Raw genomic sequence first — 21,072 nt, forward strand, 5'->3', positions numbered from 1 at the left:
TCTCCACCAAATTGGATTCACCTATATCCTGGTACACCTGCGCAGCACTCAAGATGTTTGTGTCTTATATGAGGAAGTCAGGTGCAAGTCATATGACTTAGCTGCAGTCCCTGGCGCCTTTGGGACTGCCGCCACACCCGCTCCCCACACTGGTTACTTCATATTGTTGTTCCACCAATAGGGTTGCAGACCCTTTTAGCTCCTTGGGTACTTTCTCTAGCTCCTCCATTGGGGGCCCTGTGTTCCATCCAATAGATGACTGTGAGCATGCACTTCTGTATTTGCCAGGCACTGGCATAGCAAAAATATGGAACGCTTCACAAATTTGTGTGTCATCCTTGCGCAGGGGCCATGCTAATCTTCTCTGTATCGTTCCAATTTTAGTATATGTGCTGCCGAAGCGAGTATGACAGATTTATAATGTATATTTTTTGGTGGTGGGGCATTGTGGTCTGGAACTTAAACCCATTATTTAAAAGTTCATTTGGGAAGCATTTAAAAATTATGAAAATTACATTTTTTTAAAAGTTTAATGAAGTAAGGAATTTGTGGCATACCATGACACATATGTGGAGGTCAGAAGACATGCTTGGTTTTCCCCTTCTACCAAGGGGTCCCTGGGGACTGAACTCAGGTTGTCAAGCTTGTGTCACCTGGTGGCATTCTTCACTACCATTTGAGGCATCTTACCTGCCTTCCTTTGGAAAGAATTTAAGATGAGTGATGGGGCGATTGCCCCCAGGTCAGTGGGCAATGGCACCGGCTACCAAGCCTGATGACCTGGTTCACTACCATAAGATTCCTGGATTGGTGCCTGGCCACAAAAGATTTAAAAGGCTATGGAATGCTCAAATTGTTTACGGAAACAAAACTCTGCTCTCCTGGAAACAGAAGAACATCAAATAATAAAAAACGTTACACTGCCTTCCCTGACCTCTCTCCTGCCTTAGACACTTCAGCCTTGTCCATTCCCTTGGTTCAACATTAAGACTCTAATGTAGTCCACTCTCCCACGATGGCCCTGCCTACTCACCCGTGTTTTAACTCACCTGCTACTTTAATAACCCCAGGCTTCCCTCTGAAGCCTGGGTTATTGAAGCCTCCACCAGTATCCACTCCAAACCCTGCAACCTAACCTTTTCTCCACTGCCAGGAGACATTTCTAAATTGCAAAGTAGATGCTTATTCTTACTTGAAAATCCAATTGGCCCATCCTGCAACAGATAGTATGGACAACAACTGAGGCTGAAGAGCCAAAACCAAACAAAACCAAAAAATAATAACCACAAAAAATATGCTAGAAACACAACTCCGTTGCTTGATAGGCTCACAAAGATACAAGGTGCTACTAAGCCTCTGTGAGAGTTTCCTCCCTGTAAAATGGCATGGGGATGACTGTATTACCGCTGCATAGGATTTTTTTTTTTTTTTTTTTTTTTTGGCTAGGATTAAATGAGTAAGTATCTGTAAGTAGCATATAACAACCCCTGGCATGCTTGAGTCTAGAAATGTTCGTGAACTAAATAAAGCTTAAGCATAGAATATGTGAGTCGGTAGCACTTTGCTCTATGCCTATTTTTCCATTGGTATCTATTTTCCTTTTATGCACATGGAATACACCTCCAGGCCTTGGCACTGTAAACATACGATTCTTGTCACCATGATCTCTTGAATACATGTACTCAGATATAATGTTCATCCTACCTAGGGTTATCTCCTATTGAGAACTCTGGAGCAGTCAGGGCTTCTCTGTGCTTCCCCATACAGACTCTTTGACCTTCTGACTACATTGTGCCACTATGTTGTTGTCTATAAAGTTTATGACACACACACACCACTCCCAATATCATTCTGTTTTGAGCAAGTTCACAATTTTTTGTTAGGTTATATTCATAGCTATTCTTGGCTGCATATGGCCGTGGGTGGGACACTTACAAATCCATTACCACACTTGGCTATATTGTTGCAACCTTAGTTTACAAATATGTCCAAACCTGCCGGAATGTTAAGCCTGGGAATACAAGAACCTTCATTGTTTCATTTTGTTTTTCCCAGGCTGTGAAACAGTGTCAGGCAGATAATTTCTTTGGATTTTTTTTTCTTCTTGTTTATCATATTGCAGGCAGAGGAACTGAAAAGGCCAGGCTAACTTCATTTGTTTTCAAACGTTAAGATACCTAAGACAATAAGACCAAGAGCCTTGCTGGAGATTTCCTTGCAAGCAGCAAGACAGGAAGCTGTTCCTCCCTCCGGACTCCTTTCCTTTTCTCGGCTTTATGCACGGAAATCCTATTCATGGCTCTGCCAGGAGTTGTAGACCAGGTGACAGACACAAGTTCACCTGTGTCTGTCAGGTTAACGTATTTGTGGGAACTTGGGCTAGCAGAGACTCTAACCCAGAGACCACACTCCACCTGGTGGCGATTACCTGAACTTCAAGGTCCTCTTGCATTGGTGACTTGCCTCCTGGGCTGTCTTCTGTAACAGGTTCCTCTTTCTTGGTTTCTGTTGTGTGTGTACACAGAAGCATATGGTGGTTTGGGGAGGTAGTTAGATCCCTGGAACTGGAGGCACGGGCAGTTTTTAATAGCGATTTGGGTGCTGGAAGCAGAACCCAGATCCTCTGAAAGAGAACCTAGTGCTCTTAACAATTGCAGTAATGTTTGTAGTACCAATTATGTACTTTATAATGTTTGATACACATTATAATGTTTTTCATATACATTGTATAGTGTATCAAACCATGGTATTGAGCCCCTCCTCAACACAAACACCATTTCTCTGTACAATCACACTGAAAACCCTTTCTTTTAGTTTCTCAAGTGTATAGCTGCAGTACAGTCGACCCCGCTCACACACTGTGAAAGTTAACACCAGACCTAAGTCCTCCTGCCCCCTTCAATTCTATATCTGCTGAGCAATCTGTTTCTCTCTCCTGCCCCAGTCTCTGGTACCCTACCCCAGCTGCTCTTGTCTTAGCTCAGGCCTCTAGCATCATGGGCTTGCATCATTGCCTCAGGGTTCTCCCTGATCTTCCCAAACCTTGTGCAACTTTGATCTAGAATATAAATGTGGTCATGCCACCGATCTGCTGAAAACCTCAATTCTGTTTCCGGTTGCTTCAAGGAGAAGTTTAAATTCCCTGATTAGAGAGTCCCTTAAGATCTGGGCCTTGATTTCCCTTTAAGGTCCCTTCTCTCCTTCCCTATTCTTATTCACTTTTATTAAAAGCCAAACATTTCAACAAGTTTGGCTTAAAGACCAAACATAATTGTCTTAGAAGCCCGTTACCCAAGCTACTGCTGTCTGCAGAGTGTAAGACTCCTCTGTAGGCTTGGCAGGGCTGTTAAGATAGCAGGAAAATCTCCCAACAAATTGGTTTACTTTAAAAATGATAGATTGTCAACAACTAATGAGAAAGGACATAGTAAACCCAAACCAACAAGATAGGATGTAGGCCCATGATGTTAAATGCCTGAGCTAAGTCAGGAGCATCTGGGGTAAGATACCAGAGACTGGCAAGAGCAGGGCAGGAGAAGGAGACAGGTTGATCAGCAGGTACAGAATTGAAGCTGCAGGCAGACTTAGGTCTGGTGTGCTCATGTCTCCTCTGCTGTGGTGGTTGATTGAGAATCTCCTTATCCCCTATTATCTTTGAATACTTGGTCCCTAGTTTGTGGAGAGGTTTGGGGGGAAGATCAGGAGGTGTGATCTTGTAGGAGAAGATGTGTCACAAGTATTGAGGCTTTAGAAGTCTTCCACCAACGCTAATGCTTTCTGTCTGCATCCTATTTGTGAGTCAAGATGAGAGCTCTCAGTTGTTTCTGCTGCATGCCTTTGGTGGGCCATTGTGGACTCTGACATTCTGAGGCTGTGAGTCCAGTTAAAAGCTTCTTTTATAAGTTCCCTGGTCATGGTGTATTGTCATAGCAATAGAAAAGTAATTAAAATACAAGAATAAATGAAGCAAACTATTACAAAAATAGTTTATTTGTAATTTTGAAATCTTCAAAGTGATGGCAGATGCCAGCTGTTTTATCAAAAGGACAAGAAAGCAAGGTAAATACTGTATCTCAGAAGTGAACCGATCAAAGGAAGCCATTGCAGGCTGCATACTGTCCAATAGTAGAGGACACAGTCTGACTTAAGAGCTTTCAGAACACGGCAGCCAGAAGTTGCCACACTCAAATGTTTTTCATTTACACACTCAACTTCTTTCTTTTGGAGAGGGTATGGGGAGGGTATTATTGTAAGTGTTGGCTGGCTTTGAACTCACAAAGATCTACTTGCCTCTGCTTCCTGAGTGTTGGTGTTAAAGGTTTGTGCTATCTTGCCAGGTTTACTTTGAGTCTCTTATTTGGGAGATTCAATCCTTCAACTTTAGAGCCTTATGCTCAGTTCACCTGAAATAGCTTCTGTCCTCATGCTCCCGTCCTGGAATCAGAAGCCAGAGTCTGGTCGTACAGAACATGTGAAGTTGGTTGCGCTTGGCAGAGGAAGGATCAGAGCTGGGTGAGGAGGAGGCATGAAGGCTGACTACGTCACGATGAGCTGTTTTGTGGTTTGTTTGCCTTTCAGTGCTGGGGCGTTCTAACCCAGACCCTTCCTAAGCAAAAGTTTGAGCACTGAGCCACATCCCCAGCCCAAGATAAATTTTGAATGTTTTATGGTCTTGAATGGATTGATGTGTGTGTGTGTGTGTGTGTGTGTGTGTGTGTGTGTGTGTGTGTGTGTGTGCAGCCTTGAAAACTCTGTCGTTCTGCTGAATGTCTCTGGCTCGTAGACAAATCGATCCTCTTGATCCCCCAAGATGAAATAAAATGAGTTAGTGAGAGTATTTAAGGATGATTTCATTCTTGGTGTTAAGGAAAAGAGTCACAAATATTGAGAATAAATTTTAATGCCCTCTAAAACTGTCAGCATTAAAATGGCACATCAGAATGACATGCAAGGAAAACTTTAATTTTAATGATATTAAGGATATGAATTCAAGCACCAGGCTAAAGATTTCTTTGTCTGGGTGAACATTTTCAAAGCTAGTATTTAAGTCAACTGTGTACATAAGTGACTGAGTTTCAGATACTATAGCTTGACCTTTTCTTCTCTGCTCCTACAACAACATTGAAGACTCAAGAAATCCTGTTGTAGCATTGATAAGGCCAGGCAAGACTTCTTTCTGCGTGTAGTCCACAGCTCATAAAGGACAATGTGATTAGGGTATGTGTAATAAGTTTTAGTATAACTTTATATTAGTGCTAACCAAAGGAGCCCCTAACTCATTCCTGTAACAACAACAACAACAACATTGCTGCCTTTTATTTTATGCAATGGGGATTGGCTGCATGTGAACCATGTGCATGCCTGCTTAGGTCGGAAGAAGGCACTGGATCCCCTGGAACTGGAGTTATAGACAACTGTGCACAGTCATGGATGCTGGGAATGGAGCTCAGGTCCTCTGGAAGAGCAGCAAGAGCTCTAACCACTGAGCCTCTCCTGTGCTTTTGACAACAATGTTGCCAAAGTATCAAGGTTCTACCAGCCCATAATAGTCTTTTACTTTTCACAAAGCTTAGGTAAAATGAAGAGTTGCATCACTCATAATGAATGTTTAACAGCAACATGAAATCCAGGAGTCCACTAAAAATATCACTGGAGAGACGAAAACTATCTCAATCTAGAGATACATGGTGTCTAATTTGAAAGATGAATGTGTCTGTCTCTAAACAATACATTTTGAAAGTATTTTGAAGAGAGACATCACATCCAAAGTCTACAGTTAAAAAGAGTCACTTGTGAAAGCAGGGATGGGCTTGTGACTTAGTGTTTTGACTCTTGAAGAAGGTCTTTGCTCAGAATAGCTTGAGCAGAATGGCACCTTCTCTTTACAGCGGGGCTGCAGTAGAATTCCTGGTGAGTAAGCTTTTCCTCAGTGAGGACTGTGAGAAGCAAGAATAAAGTCACCATGACCTTTCAAATTAAAACCATATCAGAGGATGTTAATAACCTAAGTACGGAGATGTCCATTCTGTGTAGATGGAACCTTGCCTGGCTTAGTAGAGATGGATTACAAGTTTCAATACAGTATGAAGGGATGCCAGGTGATATAAAGTTTTCCCATACCCTGATGTAACCTCTACATCCCCAAACCCGATTTTCAGGCCTTTGTGGAATACCTGTCATTCCCTTCTCTCACAACCATAGTCCTGTAAATTGGATCTCCAGGACAATGAATTCAGCTCACAGACATGTCTATCCTCCTAGGTATCCAGACTCGATTTCTAGACAATTTCTTGAACCTTGCCTGACCTCACTTCTGAGCCCACAAGTCATTGTGCTCTGAGGTCTTCTGGGCTTCTAAGCTTTGCTATTTCTTTCCTTTGTTTAAAGCCATCTGAAGCTTGCTCCTTTCTTGCCTGGATTGCTACAGTCACTTCACAGAGGCACTTTGCTATGACAGTAAAATAAGGCTTAGAAATCGAAAAGGTGTCCATTATCTTCATTAAGTCTGCAAATGCTAATATTTTTAATGTGTTGAACTGTCCTAAAGTATCCATATAAATTAAGCAAAAGCATATAGGCATGATAAAGTTAGATAATTACTAAATAAAAAAACAGAAGGTTTTGTGGTTAATTAATCCCTATTGGAGATGAAGGAGGTGAATTTTTTGATCATCTTGCAAATCTACAAATTAATATATTAACAAGAGTATGTATGTATTCTCTATTCCTTCTCCCACTCTCTCACTTCCCCTCTCTCCTACTTCCTTCATTTCCTCTTTCTCTTTCTTACCATCTCATGTACCCTACCCCAGTTTCCTTCCTCCATCTTTTCTTTGTAATCTCAGGTCTGTACTGAGAAACTAGTTGACAAAGTTCAGGGAAGGGGAGGAGTTTCACATAGGAATATCTAACCCAGTTATTTGAAATCCCTTTTAAAAAGTTCTATGCCCCCAAATCTAATAATAATAATCAAAGTATTATTAATTATTGAGAGGCTGGTGAACTCATGTAATTTTGCAAGTGGTCAGTACTAGAAACCATCTGATTTGCAGAGTTTGTTATGCAGTTATCAAATTCATTTCATGTCAACTTGGCACAAGCTACAGTCATCTGAGGGGATGAAGCCTCCATAGAGAAAATACCTTCGTAAGATTCAGCCATAGACAAGCCTGTAATGCACTTTTTAAATTAGTGATTGCCATGGGGAAGCTCCACTCATGCAAGTGGGGGCACCCCTGGGCTGGTAGTGCAGGATTCTATAAAAAAAGCAGGCTGAACAGCCATGGAAAGCAAACCAGTAAGTAGCACCTCTCTATGGCCTCTGCATCAGTTCCTGATTTCAGATTTCACCCCTGTTTGAGTTCCTGTCCTGATTTCCTTCAGTGATGGACTACAGTGTAGAAGTGTAAGTCAAATAAACCCCTGCCTCCCCAACTTGCTTTTGGTCACAGTGTTTCATCATAGCAATAATAACCCTAACTAGAACAATTGGGAAATGTTCTAAAAGAATTTTGTGGTAACATATCAGGTATTTTTTTTTCTATTAGGTTTTAGCATTTAAGTTTCTTTTGTTTGTTGACATAAAATTACATGAAACTGGAAAAAGATTCCCATAAACCTGATTGTTTTGTAGATCAATAACTTATTCACTGTATTAATGCCAAACCATCTCAAAGCTGACACCCTCAGGGGTCAGGTCATGACACCTGAGAAGAACTATATTAAGATATGGATAAATTCTAATTTTATGTTCTAATAGAAAGCAGTTTTTATAATTGACAGAACTATAATGACCTTGAATGTTCAGAAGAGGAGCAGCCAATTCTAGTTAAATGAAGCAGGTATTTGAGATGGTATTATATTAAGATATGTAGTGAAGAGACATTTGTTCATATACTTATATACTTGTGATGTATTACGTTATGTACTTAAATGACAGTCTAAGGCATATGTCCTGGAACACCACCTAGAAGCATCTTAACACTGACAAGTACAGCTTGGTTTGGCTTTTGCTTTTGTGGAAACTGATGTATAAAACTGCATGAACTTCACTGATATAGGGATTACAAAAGTCTTATTAAATTAAAGAGTACACTAAAGAGTAAGTTAATGCTTCATTGTAGAATAGATGACACAATGTCCTTATTTTACTCCTAACTTCAAAGTTCAAGGAATATATAAACATAGGGTAAATTGATTAGCCCAGGCATATGGGAATATTTGTATCCAAATGAAACAGAAATATATACTTACAGTATCTGTTGTGTAATAAAACTTTCTCTGGGAAGACTTAACACACAGTAAGGGATCCCTCAACAGACCAAAGTATAGACATTAAATTCCAACTTGGAGAACTGTGTCCTTTCCCCAGCCTTGAGCAGGCTAAACAGACCCTAATTGTTTGTCACAGTCGGTCTTCCGCTGACCTAGTCCACCTAGGGTTGAGTCTTCTGATCTAGGTGGAGGTCTTTTGCCTTACCACACCTGCAGTTTCCTGCAGGAGCAGACTGCCTGTTGAACTTGTTTTATAACATTGTCCAGTTGAAACAAAGCAACATAATCTAGCAGACACAAAGAATGGGTCTGTGGGGTTTTTCCCTATATAAACACAGAGCTGAAAAGTAAACTTTGAGCCTTGATCAGAAAACCTTTGTCTTGGGCTTCATCCTTCTCATGCCCGCCTGTCCTTTTTCATTTCCAGCTCTCCTTTCAGGTACCCAGTTCTTCATGGCTGCTGGAAAGCTACAGTGAACCAATGATTTAGGGTTACTTATAGGGGTATGGGTGAGGCGTTACTTACAGGATCAGAAACACATCAAGAGAAAGCTGTATTACCAAGGCCCACGCCAGCACGAGCCATAGCTCATAAAGCTGGGAACATAAAGCACACTGCACAGTGTGCAGCTCAACAGGTCTGAGAGTGTCCTTTCCTTTCTAAGTGACTCTGGTCTAACTGCTTCTTCCAGGCAGCTCAGCTGGTTCTGCTTCTTCCAGGCAGCTGGTCTGGGCTCGGAGTCTTCTTTGCAGTTTGGGTTGCCTGCGAGTGTTCTTTCTAGCTTAGCTCCCCTGTCTAAAAGGGAGAGGAATTCTTAGCTTTTATTTCTTAAAAAATAAAAACCTAGTGAGTCTGGTCAGTTTTGGGAACTTCCTGGAGCTATTTTGACTTGTCTTCCTGTTTAAGGAGCTTTCCTGAAGGAAGAAATGTTTTAATCTTGGGGAAAATTGTTACACAAAAGGATTTATAGTGTCTTGAAATTTTTAGTTAAAATGTCTTTTGCTACTTTTGTGACAATATAAGAGAATTTAAAATGTGAATTTATTACCCTATATTTCTTTAACTTAAGGAGCTTCTGTCAATTATTATGCTATAGCTAATGGCTCTTTTTTTAAATTGTTTTTTAGATTTATTTATTATTATACATAAATTCACTGTAGCTGACTTCAGACACACCAGAAGAGGGCATCCGATCCCATTACAGATGGTTGTGAGCCACCATGTGGTTGCTGGGATTTGAACTCAGGACCTTTGGAAGAGCAGTCAGTGCCCTTACCCGCTGAGCCATCTCACCAGCCCCCAGCTAATGGCTCTTAACCTGAGGTTCTACACCACTTGAAGGGTCACATATCAGATATCTTGCACATCAGATATTTACATTATGAATCATAACAGTAGCAAAATTATAGCTATGAAGTAGCAATGAAAATGATTTTATGATTGTGGATCTGTTACAGGGAGGCAGCCTAGGAAGGTTGAGAACCACTACTCCAGATGCAATCATGGACATTTTGTCCATTCTGAAGTCATGTAAAATGGTGTGCAGAAGGCAGTGTGTTGCTTGCATCCTCCATGAGAGCAGAAGCTGAGTACAGGATTTGTGTACAAGTGAACTATTCTGATAAATGACTGCCAAAGATGGGAGTAGAGGATAGGAAGGCTTGAAAAGGAGACATGAAGAACTGATCAAGCCCATCCCTAAGCTGACTACTCTGGACAACTGGAACTTGGCTCTGCCAGGGATACTTTGGGAACCCAAGTGCAATATGCCCACATTCAGAATATGTTAAAGGAGTATTTATCTTCTGCTGTTATTTTTACTGAGATATATTGGTGGCCTCTAGGGTGTTAAATCCATTTTCCAACTTTGTGCACTCATGAGGAATGTGTCAGGCTGCTTAGACAGTGTAGAGGGCAAAATTGCTGGCTACTGAGCTTCAAGACCTGAGTCTGATCTACAGAGCCTATGTTGTGAAAGAAGAGAATTGATTCCTGAAAACTGAAATCTATGCACATGTGTGCATATGTGGCATATGAGCACATGTAGGAACATACACACACAACCACAACCAACCACACCCCAACTGCTACTACCAAAAACCCCCCATCATCACTGCTGAAAATAGAAAAAATTATAGCAAGGTTAGCCTGTATCAAATTGATGTTTTCTTATAAATACTCTTCTAAGATGCATATCATAAAGCCTGAGACTCTGCTATGTGTTTATTGCCATTTAGGTAGAATATATTGACCCTCAGGTTTTATCTCTATTATTTTCTCAGGTCTCTCACAGCCTGAGTACAATATTGCTGAATTTTGTGGCTTTAGTTAGGGTAAGAGATATGAGGACCAAAGATAATGGTCTTCGCTTCCATTTTCCCATTGTAGAATGTAATGAACATGGCAATCAAAATGTCTTTACCCACACTTGTGCTTTGAAACTAATGGCATGACACAAGCTTTTGCTTCAAGCTCAGTTCACGACGGCGAAAAGGTAAGCCTTTGATTCTGGAAGTGAGAACCTCAAAGTACCAAAGTAGAGGGATAAGAGAAACAGGGCACATTTCTGAAGGTCTCAGGAGGCCAAGCTCTGGAAAAAGTGTCAATGAGAGTTGAGGATGTTGAAATAGATTTCCTTGAAATGATCCACAGCTGTGTGCACCTCAGAAAAGCTTCCGTCTTCTCTAGCTTCTATCTTGTCTTTGCTGGCTGTTTGAGGCTGTCTACTGTTTGCCCCGATGTTGCTTCCCACAGTGATTTCTTCTCTTGAACAGAAGTTCTTGTGAACACTCATGGGAAGGTGAACTGTGAAGAAGCAATCTAAAACACAAAGTTCTTTTCTTTATAGACGTTACTGTTCTGGGATTGTCAAGTGAATCAAAGTGGTATTCTTGTCTTCAAATTCAACAGCTTGCCCCTGAAAGCCTTATTCAGGTCCTTCCCTGGGATTTGTTTCTCAAATCATCATTGGAGGTTATTCACCAAAGTCACTGAAACAGAAATGTCCTCTGTCAGCAGGAGAATGTGACTGATGCGCCCTCATTATTTCCATTGGAAGCATTTCCCCTGAACCTCTAAATACATTATTACATTTCAGATGACATTAAGTGATAAGGCTTTAGTCGTGGAACTGAAGGAGTAGGGGTGGGGAAAGCAGTTTTGGTTATTTTCTTTATTATTGTTGTTAAAATGGGAATCCTGCCCTTCAGTTGATGAATTCTCATTGAAGCTTCAATTGAAGGAGAAGATGAAATAACATAAATGATAGCTATAATTAATTTTATACTAAGCTTCCTTGATGAAATTAATATTGTCAGATTGAAATGTAATTTAAGCAAAATATGCTTATATGCTCATGTAGGCTGAGTTACACATTTGGACTTTAAGAAAAAAATCAGTCTTGCATTTCACAGAACCGCTTACAAAATGATTTAGCTTAATTGTTTGTACAGCTTTCTAGACATTATAGCTTCTTAAAAGGGAAATAAGGGCAGGCAAGACGAAAGGGAGAAAGACAATGGGTCATTTCGAATTTGTTTCCATTTGTTTGAAAAATATAATCATACTGGATACTTTTAATTTTTAAAGAAACTAGTTTTTAACACATGTGTTAGTATGCTCTGATGGTAGTATTCATTTCTTTAAAATCTACACCTAAACTGAAATGAATTATATTGACTTGTTAAGTAAGCCTGGACATGTATTGACGTATCAGGTTAGCTAGTGTTAGTGGGAAGACCACAAGTCAATATCCACTCATGCCTGAGTTCTTTCCCTTTAGACGACATTTGAAATATCTTAGTATCTAGTCAAGGAAAACAAAACTAAGAAACAGTGAGACAGCTCAGTATTTCCAGGTAAATTTTCTGTGTTCTCCAAAATCTACAAACATCACAAATTGGTATTGATTATTCTAGAAAAAAATGCCTGCGACTTGCTTTTTGAGCTAAAAGCAAACATCCTGTCACCTATAGTGACTGGGGAGTGTGAGCTAAGGGGACCGTCAGGTCGGGCAGACCTTGAGATGACTATCTCTGGTCTTCTGTGATGTTTCTGTCAGATGTCCTCAGCTTTCTTCAATGGTGGTGGACTTTCTCTTCTCCAATCACACTGGGTGTTTTTCAAACCTGGTGGCTCCCTAGTTTGTCTGCAGCTGGCATCATTTCTCTGTCTGTATGATCCTGCCACATGTTGGAATACCAAATGTAAAGGTAACTTTTATTCTCTTTTAGTAATTGCCATCTCTGAAGGTTACTGCCTCTGTCTGCTAACACAAGCCTACTCCTGGAATAGCCTCCATACAATATAATTTAAGTCTAGAATGTTTTCAGTTTCTGAGACTTACTGCTGAGTAAGCTCACTCTTCCTAATTCTTTTTGAACTCTGGCTGGCTTGTTCAACTCAATTGTTTCAGCTTAAACTCCTCTCCAAGCTGACTGACTCAAGCTGGCTTCTCTCTTGGGCTCTGATTGAGTTGCTTTGTTTGGCTTCAAACTAACTTTGGCAATCTGTTCTAATCTTCTGTATCCTTCTCATTTTCTGGCTTGTTCTGCCTTTACTCGTGTCTAGCTTGTTCTCTCTTTCATCTGTCTCTGTAAAACTCTCCCAGTAAAACTACCTCCTTCTCTATCTCTACACTGCTCCCTCTTATAGCATCCCTTTCCTCTCTCATGAGTGTTGAGAATATCCTACTCTGTCAAGTCTTTGTCTGATTCATTACTTTGTCTGCCACTTAATTAGACATCATTTCAAAGATGGTTGCTTTCTTCTACAAACTAACTTTACCTACATTGTTTGGAATTAAAGATGTACTAAGGGTGTGGCTGTATTCTAGTCAGAAGAATTAAAGGTATGTGCTAAGGGTTGAACTGTACCATAACTAGAAACATGGTTGGTTTTTTTTTTTAACCAAGTAAATAACACAATCTCAGGGTTCACAGTGTGATCAAATATCTTTCAACATGACTACATTAGGCCCCTAAGTGCCTGCCTATGAACCATTATTCTCTGAGCAGTGATAAGTTACCAGGGTTAAAATTAAACAAAACACAAGAATGCAATACTACAACAGGAGTCTTGTTCCTTCAAAGACATTGCTTTATATTCAAATTATATGTAAATAGAATAAATTTCATTATTTGGAGTCAGTTCTGTGATCAACAGTTGTTACTACTTGAACAAAGATAGAATGAGACATGCATTTGAACACTTTGTCCTCAGCTACTAGTGTAGAGTGTTGCCTTGTTAGCTTGTAGAGCCCTTGGGGAGGAAGGCATGGCTGGAGGAGATGGGTTACCACCTGTAGGTAGGATGTCATAGGCTATAGTGTGATGACACACTGGCCCAAGCTCTTTGCTCCCTGTCTGTTGCAGTAATGTCACTACATTGCCATGGACTCCTTAGTCACTGTTTTAGTCAGGGTTTCTATTCCTAGACATCATGACAAAGAAGCAAGTTGGGGAGGAAAGGGTTTATTCAGCTTACATTTTCCACATTGCTGTTCATCACCAAAGGAAGTCAGAACTGAAACTCAAGCAGGGCAGGGAGCAGGAGCTGATGCAGAGGCTATGGAGGGATGTTACTTACTGGCTTGCTTGCTCTGGCTTGCTCAGCCTGCTCTCTTTTTTTTTTTTCCATTTTTTATTAGGTATTTAACTCATTTACATTTCCAATGCTATACCAAAAGTCCCCCATATCCACCCACCCCCACTCCCCTGCCCACCCACTCCCCCTTTTTGGCCCTGGTGTTCCCCTGTACTGGGGCATATAAAGTTTGCAAGTCCAATGGGCCTCTCTTTCCAGTGATGGCCGACTAGGCCATCTTTTGATATATATGCAGCTAGAGTCAAGAGCTCCGGGGTACTGGTTAGTTCATAATGTTGTTCCACCTATAGGGTTGCAGATCCCTTTAGCTCCTTGGCTACTTTCTCTAGCTCCTCCATTGGGAGCCCTATGATCCATCCATTAGCTGACTGTGAGCATCCACTTCTGTGTTTGCTAGGCCCCGGCATAGTCTCACAAGAGACAGCTACATCTGGATCCTTTCAATAAAATCTTGCTAGTGTATGCAATGGTGTCAGCGTTTGGATGCTGATTATGGGGTGGATCCCTGGATATGGCAGTCTCTACATGGTCCATCCTTTCATCTCAGCTCCAAACTTTGTCTCTGTAACTCCTTCCATGGGTGTTTTGTTCCCAAATCTCCATTGTTGGTGGGAGTGCAGGCTTGTACAACCACTCTGGAAATCAGTCTGGCGGTTCCTCAGAAAATTGGACATAGTACTACCGGAGGATCCAGCAATACCTCTCCTGGGCATATATCCAGAAGATGCCCCAACCGGTAAGAAGGACACATGCTCCACTATGTTCATAGCAGCCTTATTTATAATAGCCAGAAGCTGGAAAGAACCTAGATGTCCCTCAACAGAGGAATGGATACAGAAAATGTGGTACATCTACACAATGGAGTACTACTCAGCTATTAAAAAGAATGAATTTATGAAATTCCTAGCCAAATGGATTGACCTGGAGGGCATCATCCTGAGTGAGGTAACACATTCACAAAGAAACTCATACAATATGTACTCACTGATAAGTGGATATTAGCCCCAAACCTAGGATACCCAAGATATAAGATATAATTTGCTAAACACATGAAACTCAAGAAGAATGAAGACTGAAGTGTGGGCACTATGCCCCTCCTTAGATTTCAGCCTGCTCTCTTATAGAACCCAAGACTACCAGCCCAGAGATGGTCCCACCCACGAGGGGCCTTTCCCCCTTGATCACCAATTGAGAAAATGCCTTACAGCTGGATCTCATGGAGACACTTTCCCAACTCAAGCTCCTTTCTCTGTGATAACTCCAGCCTCTGTCAAATTGACACAAAACTAGCCAGTACAGTTACTATGCCTTCCCCACCATGATGAACTGATATTCCCTGAGTGATGAACCCAAACACCTTCCTCCACCAAGTTCTCTCTGTTATGTCTGTTATGTATAGTGTAGAGAAAAATAACCAATACACTAGCAAAATCAGGGAACTCTATTATATTGAAACCAGAAAAAAACTCTTTAAATAACTGTTTTTGTCAACAAAGTGAGTCAAACAATTCATGTGGCTACCACTCCTTCCAAGCCTGTAAACACAAGGAACACTGAGGCCCAGTTACCTATTAAAGACATTATTATTGGCAAGGTTGTAGATGGTATCCCAAATCATGAGGTATTGAGAAAAGACAAACAGATTTTATTATGTATGTGCTTGGTAGACCCGAGGCAATGATCTGTTACCTTCATTGCTTGTATATTGGCTTTGGCTTAAACACTTTATAAGAAGTACAGCTCCCTGGGCTTCAGCACCTGTCTATCGTTCTTATCCATTAGGATTTAGTGGAAGAACCAGAAGTTTTCACAGGCATTTCAGACACTAAGATACATAGTGCAGGTATGTATACGCTTATACAGTTGTTGAAAGAGAAAGAGGATTAGGCTGAGATTCCAGGATGATCTAGAACTGGCCCACCACACACACACACACACACACACACACACACACACACACACTCACACACAGAGAGGTTGGGGGTTTAACACATCACTGTAAATATGACAAAAGTTCAAGAAGTTTCTGTTGCAAGCTTGCTTACTGGTGAGATGGCCTCAGCACCCAGGAAGCTGGAAATGGACAGGTATGTGGCAGAGGTCAGAAAGCCAAAAGCAAAAATTCACTGATGCCACAACTTGCAGCAGTGTGTCAACATCAGGAGCTGGGTGTTGAGAACAAAAGCTGTTTCTATAACCTCATTGGTTGAGTTGCCTCTGCTCAGCTCCATCTCTTGTCAAATGCTTTTCATATGATAGGCTAATGGTGTTCAGAATCCTCACAAGTTTTGGATTTTTCATCTTTCTACCTAAGAAGGAGACTGAAAGGATAATCAAGTCATCATGCATTGCCCTTCCACTATAGATAACCTTTTTGGAGGCGTCTTTCTATATCTTTTCCTAAAATGTATGGAAATACTATGCTATGTAGCTTTTATAGAGAAGAGTGTTTAAACATATAGTATGAGTTAAGTACAATGCAAACAAAATATAGCGTGACACTTTTGTCCCCTTCAAATATGTCTTAGCTTTCTTCATGAGGCTGTAGGGATGTAACAGTTTTAAACAGTGCCTGTTATATGCCTGTGTGTTGTTTTCAGTTCTGCGGGAAGTAATTCTGCTATAGAAACATGCCTATTCCTGCATGCTGGCAAACCTGGAAACTGTGTTATAGTATAGATTCAACAGTGATCCATATTTGAAATTGTTTTACAGGCTGCCAAATCGGAAGAGGAAGATATGGCACCCAAGTATTTTCCTTGGGCAGGTCAGGAGGTTCCTTGCTCATAGTCATGCTGACGCTGAATATTTATCTCTAGCTACACTGAAGGGTAACATAATAATAGTTTTCACTTTTTGTAACAAGGAGGATGAACCTTACTGTGTGCTTCTATATTTTTACATTCATGTAGGCTGCCATTTGAAAATGAGTTATTTTCTATTGTTTTAAATAATTTCCCACACTACAAATAACATTTTTGTCTACTATTAGTTTTAAATATTTCTTATCTGTCATTTATCTTATAACTTTGTTTCATGGTGTTCTTTTTTTTTTTATATACAGAATGTTTACATATCTATACCATGAAATGTGTTTTCTTTTTACTTCCTGTGGTGCTTTGAATGAAAATGATCTCCATAGGTTCTCATATTTGAATGCTTGGTCCCTAGTTGGTCAAACTATTTTGGGGAAGGACTCAGAAGTGTGGCATTGTTGAAGGAAGTGTCACTTAGGGTGGGCTTTGAGGTTCCAAAGGTCTACTTCAGAGCCATTTATGCTTTTTCTGCCTGCTGCCTGTGGATTGTGATGTAAAGCTCTCAGCTACTGCTCCAGTGCCATGCCTGCCTGCCTGCCTGCCATTACCCTGTCACCCATGGTAGGGATCACAGACTAACTTCCTGAAATTATAAGCAAGCCACCTTTATCAGTGTTCTATTATTGTGACAAGATATACAACCAAGGCAGCTTTTATAAAGGAATACATTTAATTGGGGATGGCTTAGATTTTCAGAGGTTTAGTTCATTATCTTCATGGTGGGAAGCATGGCAGCACTCAGGAAGACATGGTGTTGGAGAATGCGCTGAGAGTTCTACATCCAGATGAGCAGGCATCAGGAAGCGAGAGACTCTGGGCCTGGCTTGAGTTTTTGAAACCCCAAAGCCTACTTGCAGTGACACACTTCCTCCAACAAGGCCATGCCACTCCAACAAGGCCAAGTTTACTAATCCCTGTCCAGTAGCATCACTCCCTAATGAGAAAATGTTCAAATATACAAGCCTATGGGGACCATTCTTATTCAAACTACTACAACCAGTTAAATGCTTTCTTTGATATGCTGCCTTGGTCATTGTGTCTCATCATAGCAATAGAACACTGACTAAGATATTTTCTGTATTTTGAATTGTATTACTAAGATTTTGTCAAAGCTAAGATTGTTAAAATATTACCCATTATTTCCTTCTTGTATGTTGTGATGAGTTTCTGAAGTTCAAAGTTAAGCATCTAGTCCCTTACAAAACTGTTTTCATTTCAGACGCCACCTGTAAGTTTGCTCTAGGGCTACCCTTACTTCTGGTTGGCTGGTCACAAATTTATGGGTTCCCATGACTATTTTCAGATTTGATAATTTACTGAAGTAACCTAATGTGCCATATATAAAACATATCCTTTTTTTTTTTTTTAACAAAAAAGATACAAATTAGAGGCAGCCCTCAAAGATGATTAAGTGGTACCCAGGAGGGTCTGTCTTTTTCCTGGCTACCCAGAATGGTGCTTCTTCCTTCCTGCTTTCATGTGATAACACTGAGTATTGCCAACTGTGGAAACTCATTCAAGTCTTGGTTTCTAAAGTTCAATTGGGTTCCCTAACCCCAGTGCAACTGAATTGTTGGATACCTGTTTCAATTCAGTTTTCATACCCATCTTCCAGAGAACTGACTGGAACCAGCTCAAAGCCCTTTGTGCACATGGCTAGGATTTCTGGAATTCCTAAATACTTTTTTTTTTTTAAACAAAGGTGGACTAGGTGTGCCTCATGATGAAACCTGCTATATAAGCTATCAGGTGTGATCTATTTATAAATGACAAAAACACTCTAATTATATAAAAAACGATTTTTAATAGTTGGACTAAAATCCAGGCTTACTTTGGGGGTAGTTTATTCTTTAATATGCAGATTTAATATTATAGAATATTATTTTCCTCAAATGAGTAGCTAAATTATTTCAATACTATTTATTGATGTTGTAGCTTTTATCATTTGTTTTTAAATGATATGAAGTCTGTGTTTGTGTGTGTGTGTGTGTGAGAGAGAGAGAGAGAGAGAGAGAGAGACAGGCAGACAGAGAGAGAGACAGAGAGACAGAGACAGAGACAGACAGACAGACACTGGGGTTAAATGTGTGTCTTTAAGCATGCTAATCAGTCATGCTACAGGTGAACTATCCTTAAAGTGCCATCATTAGCATGTACTAGGTTTATTTATATATATTTATTAATGTCTATTTTGTTTCCTTTAGCTTTTTCTATGTCTGCTCCTACATCACACTGGTCTGATTGTTATAATTGTATAGTCTTTTAAAATGTTATATGCTATGACTAGCAGCAGCTCAATTTTTAATTAGTTGTTCTTTTTCTGAAATACTTGGCACTATCTAATATATGGGTTTTTTGGGGGGGGGTTAGATTGTACAAATACATGTCAAGAGGAGTTTTGGGATTTTACTGACTTGTGAATGTCTTTACAGAGGCTAAAGTATTGAAATTTTTTACTCAACATGATAGTATACTCTGCTGTCCACTTAGCTCCTCTTAAAACTATCTCTCAGAAAAATAGTGTTTTCTATAAATAGTTATTGTATATTTCGAAAGAATCTTTTCTAGCCATCTTGCCTCTTGGTTTGAAGTTTGGAATAGATTTTTTTTCTTGGTTTCTGGTTATTGTCTTCAGATGGATTTATGTATTAAAGCCAGTTCAATATTAAATTATATTTGTTAATTCTAGTAGTTGTTTCCAGTTGATTATTTTGGATATTTGTGTATGTGTTCTTACATGTGTGCATATGGGTACACAACATGTGCATAATGTGCTTGCATGTGAAGGCCAGAAGTCAACACGAAGTATTTCCCACCAATTACTTTCCACGTTAGTTTTTGAGACAAGCTTCTGTAGTTATTGTGCATTGTGTCATGAATTTCTTTGCATTATTAAAATGCTGATTTCTGTGCCTCCATATCTGGTTGCAATCCCTATTCTAAGAATCTCCTGTCTCAATCTTGTATAAACATAGCTCCCCAATTGATCCTGACTGATCAATAAAGCTAGCTGGTCAGCTAGTAACTGAGCAGGGGGGAAAATGGGGCTAGACTTCCTCTTAGCCAGGGGAGGGGGCAGAGGAGAAGTGGAAGTGGGGATTCCCCATAGGAAGAGAGTCCAAGTGATACCATGAGCAAACACCTGGAGCCCAGAGAGTCAGGTCAGTACCAAAATTCAAGAGTCACAGGGATTTTGGCTGGGAGGTAGCCAGATTATTTTAGAGAATTAAATTAGAGTAATGCCACTCAGTTTTTTTACTCTTAAAAATTATTAAGTAAGCATCTTGGTTCCCGGATCCCTCAGAGACTAATCTGCGCAGGTGAGTGTGTGGACTACAGAAGCTACACAGCTTGTGGGACAGGCCCTGTTTCGGGCCTTCATCTTCGGCCAAAAGGCAGGTCTGAACGCCAGATGTCTGTGCACCTTCTCTGCAAGAGGAGAGCTTGCCTGCAGAGAGTGCTCTAACCACTGAAACTCAGGAGTGAGCTAGTCTCCCAGGTCTGCTGACAGAGGCTAACAGAATCATAGGAGGAACAAACTCCAACCAGAGACAACTATAACAACTAACTCCAGAGATTACCAGATGGCGAAAGGCAAACTTAAGAATCTTACTAACAGAAACCAAGACTACTCACCATCATCAGAACCCAGCACTTCCACCTCAGCCAGTCCTGAATACCCCAACACACCCGAAAAGCTAGACTCGGATTTAAAAGCATATCTCATGATGATGGTAGAGGACATTAAGAAGGACTTTAATAACTCACTTAAAGAAATACAGGAGAACACTGCTAAAGAGGTAGAAGGCCTTAAAGAAAAACAGGAAAATACAATCAAACAGGTGATAGAATTGAACAAAACCATACAAGACCTAAAAAAGGAAGTAGAAACAATAAAGAAAACCCAAAGTGAGACAACACTGAAGATAGAAACCATAGGAAAGAAATCTGGAACCATAGATTCGAGCATCAGCAGCAGAATACAAGAGATGGAAGAGAGAATCTCAGGTGCAGAAGATTCCATACTGAACATCGGCACAACAATCAAAGAAAATGCAAAATGCAAAAAGATCCTAATTCAAAACATCCAGGAAATCCAGGACACAATGAGAAGACCAAACCTACGGATAATAGGAGTAGATGAAAATGAAGATTTTTCAACTCAAAGGGCCAGCAAATATCTTCAACAAAATTATAGAAGAAAACTTCCCAAACCTAAAGAAAGAGATGCCCATGAACATACAAGAAGCCTACAGAACTCCAAATAGACTGGACCAGAAAAGAAATTCCTCCCGACACATAATAACCAGAACAGCAAATGCACTAAATAAAGATAGAATATCAAAAGCAGTAAGGGAAAAAGGTCAAGTAACATAT

At 40.3% G+C, this 21,072-nt stretch overlaps 1 non-coding gene across 1 annotated transcript; it reads right to left on the reverse strand.

Annotated features, from left to right (window-relative positions):
* Positions 1-301: 301 nt before the first annotated feature.
* Gm22886 lies at positions 302-408 on the reverse strand. Its single transcript, XR_003952703.1, has one exon. It is a non-coding gene; the product is annotated as a U6 spliceosomal RNA (small nuclear RNA).
* Positions 409-21,072: the final 20,664 nt, after the last annotated feature.

Source organism: Mus musculus, chromosome 18 (assembly GCF_000001635.26).
Source record: "Mus musculus strain C57BL/6J chromosome 18, GRCm38.p6 C57BL/6J".
Lineage (NCBI taxonomy): Eukaryota > Metazoa > Chordata > Mammalia > Rodentia > Muridae > Mus > Mus musculus.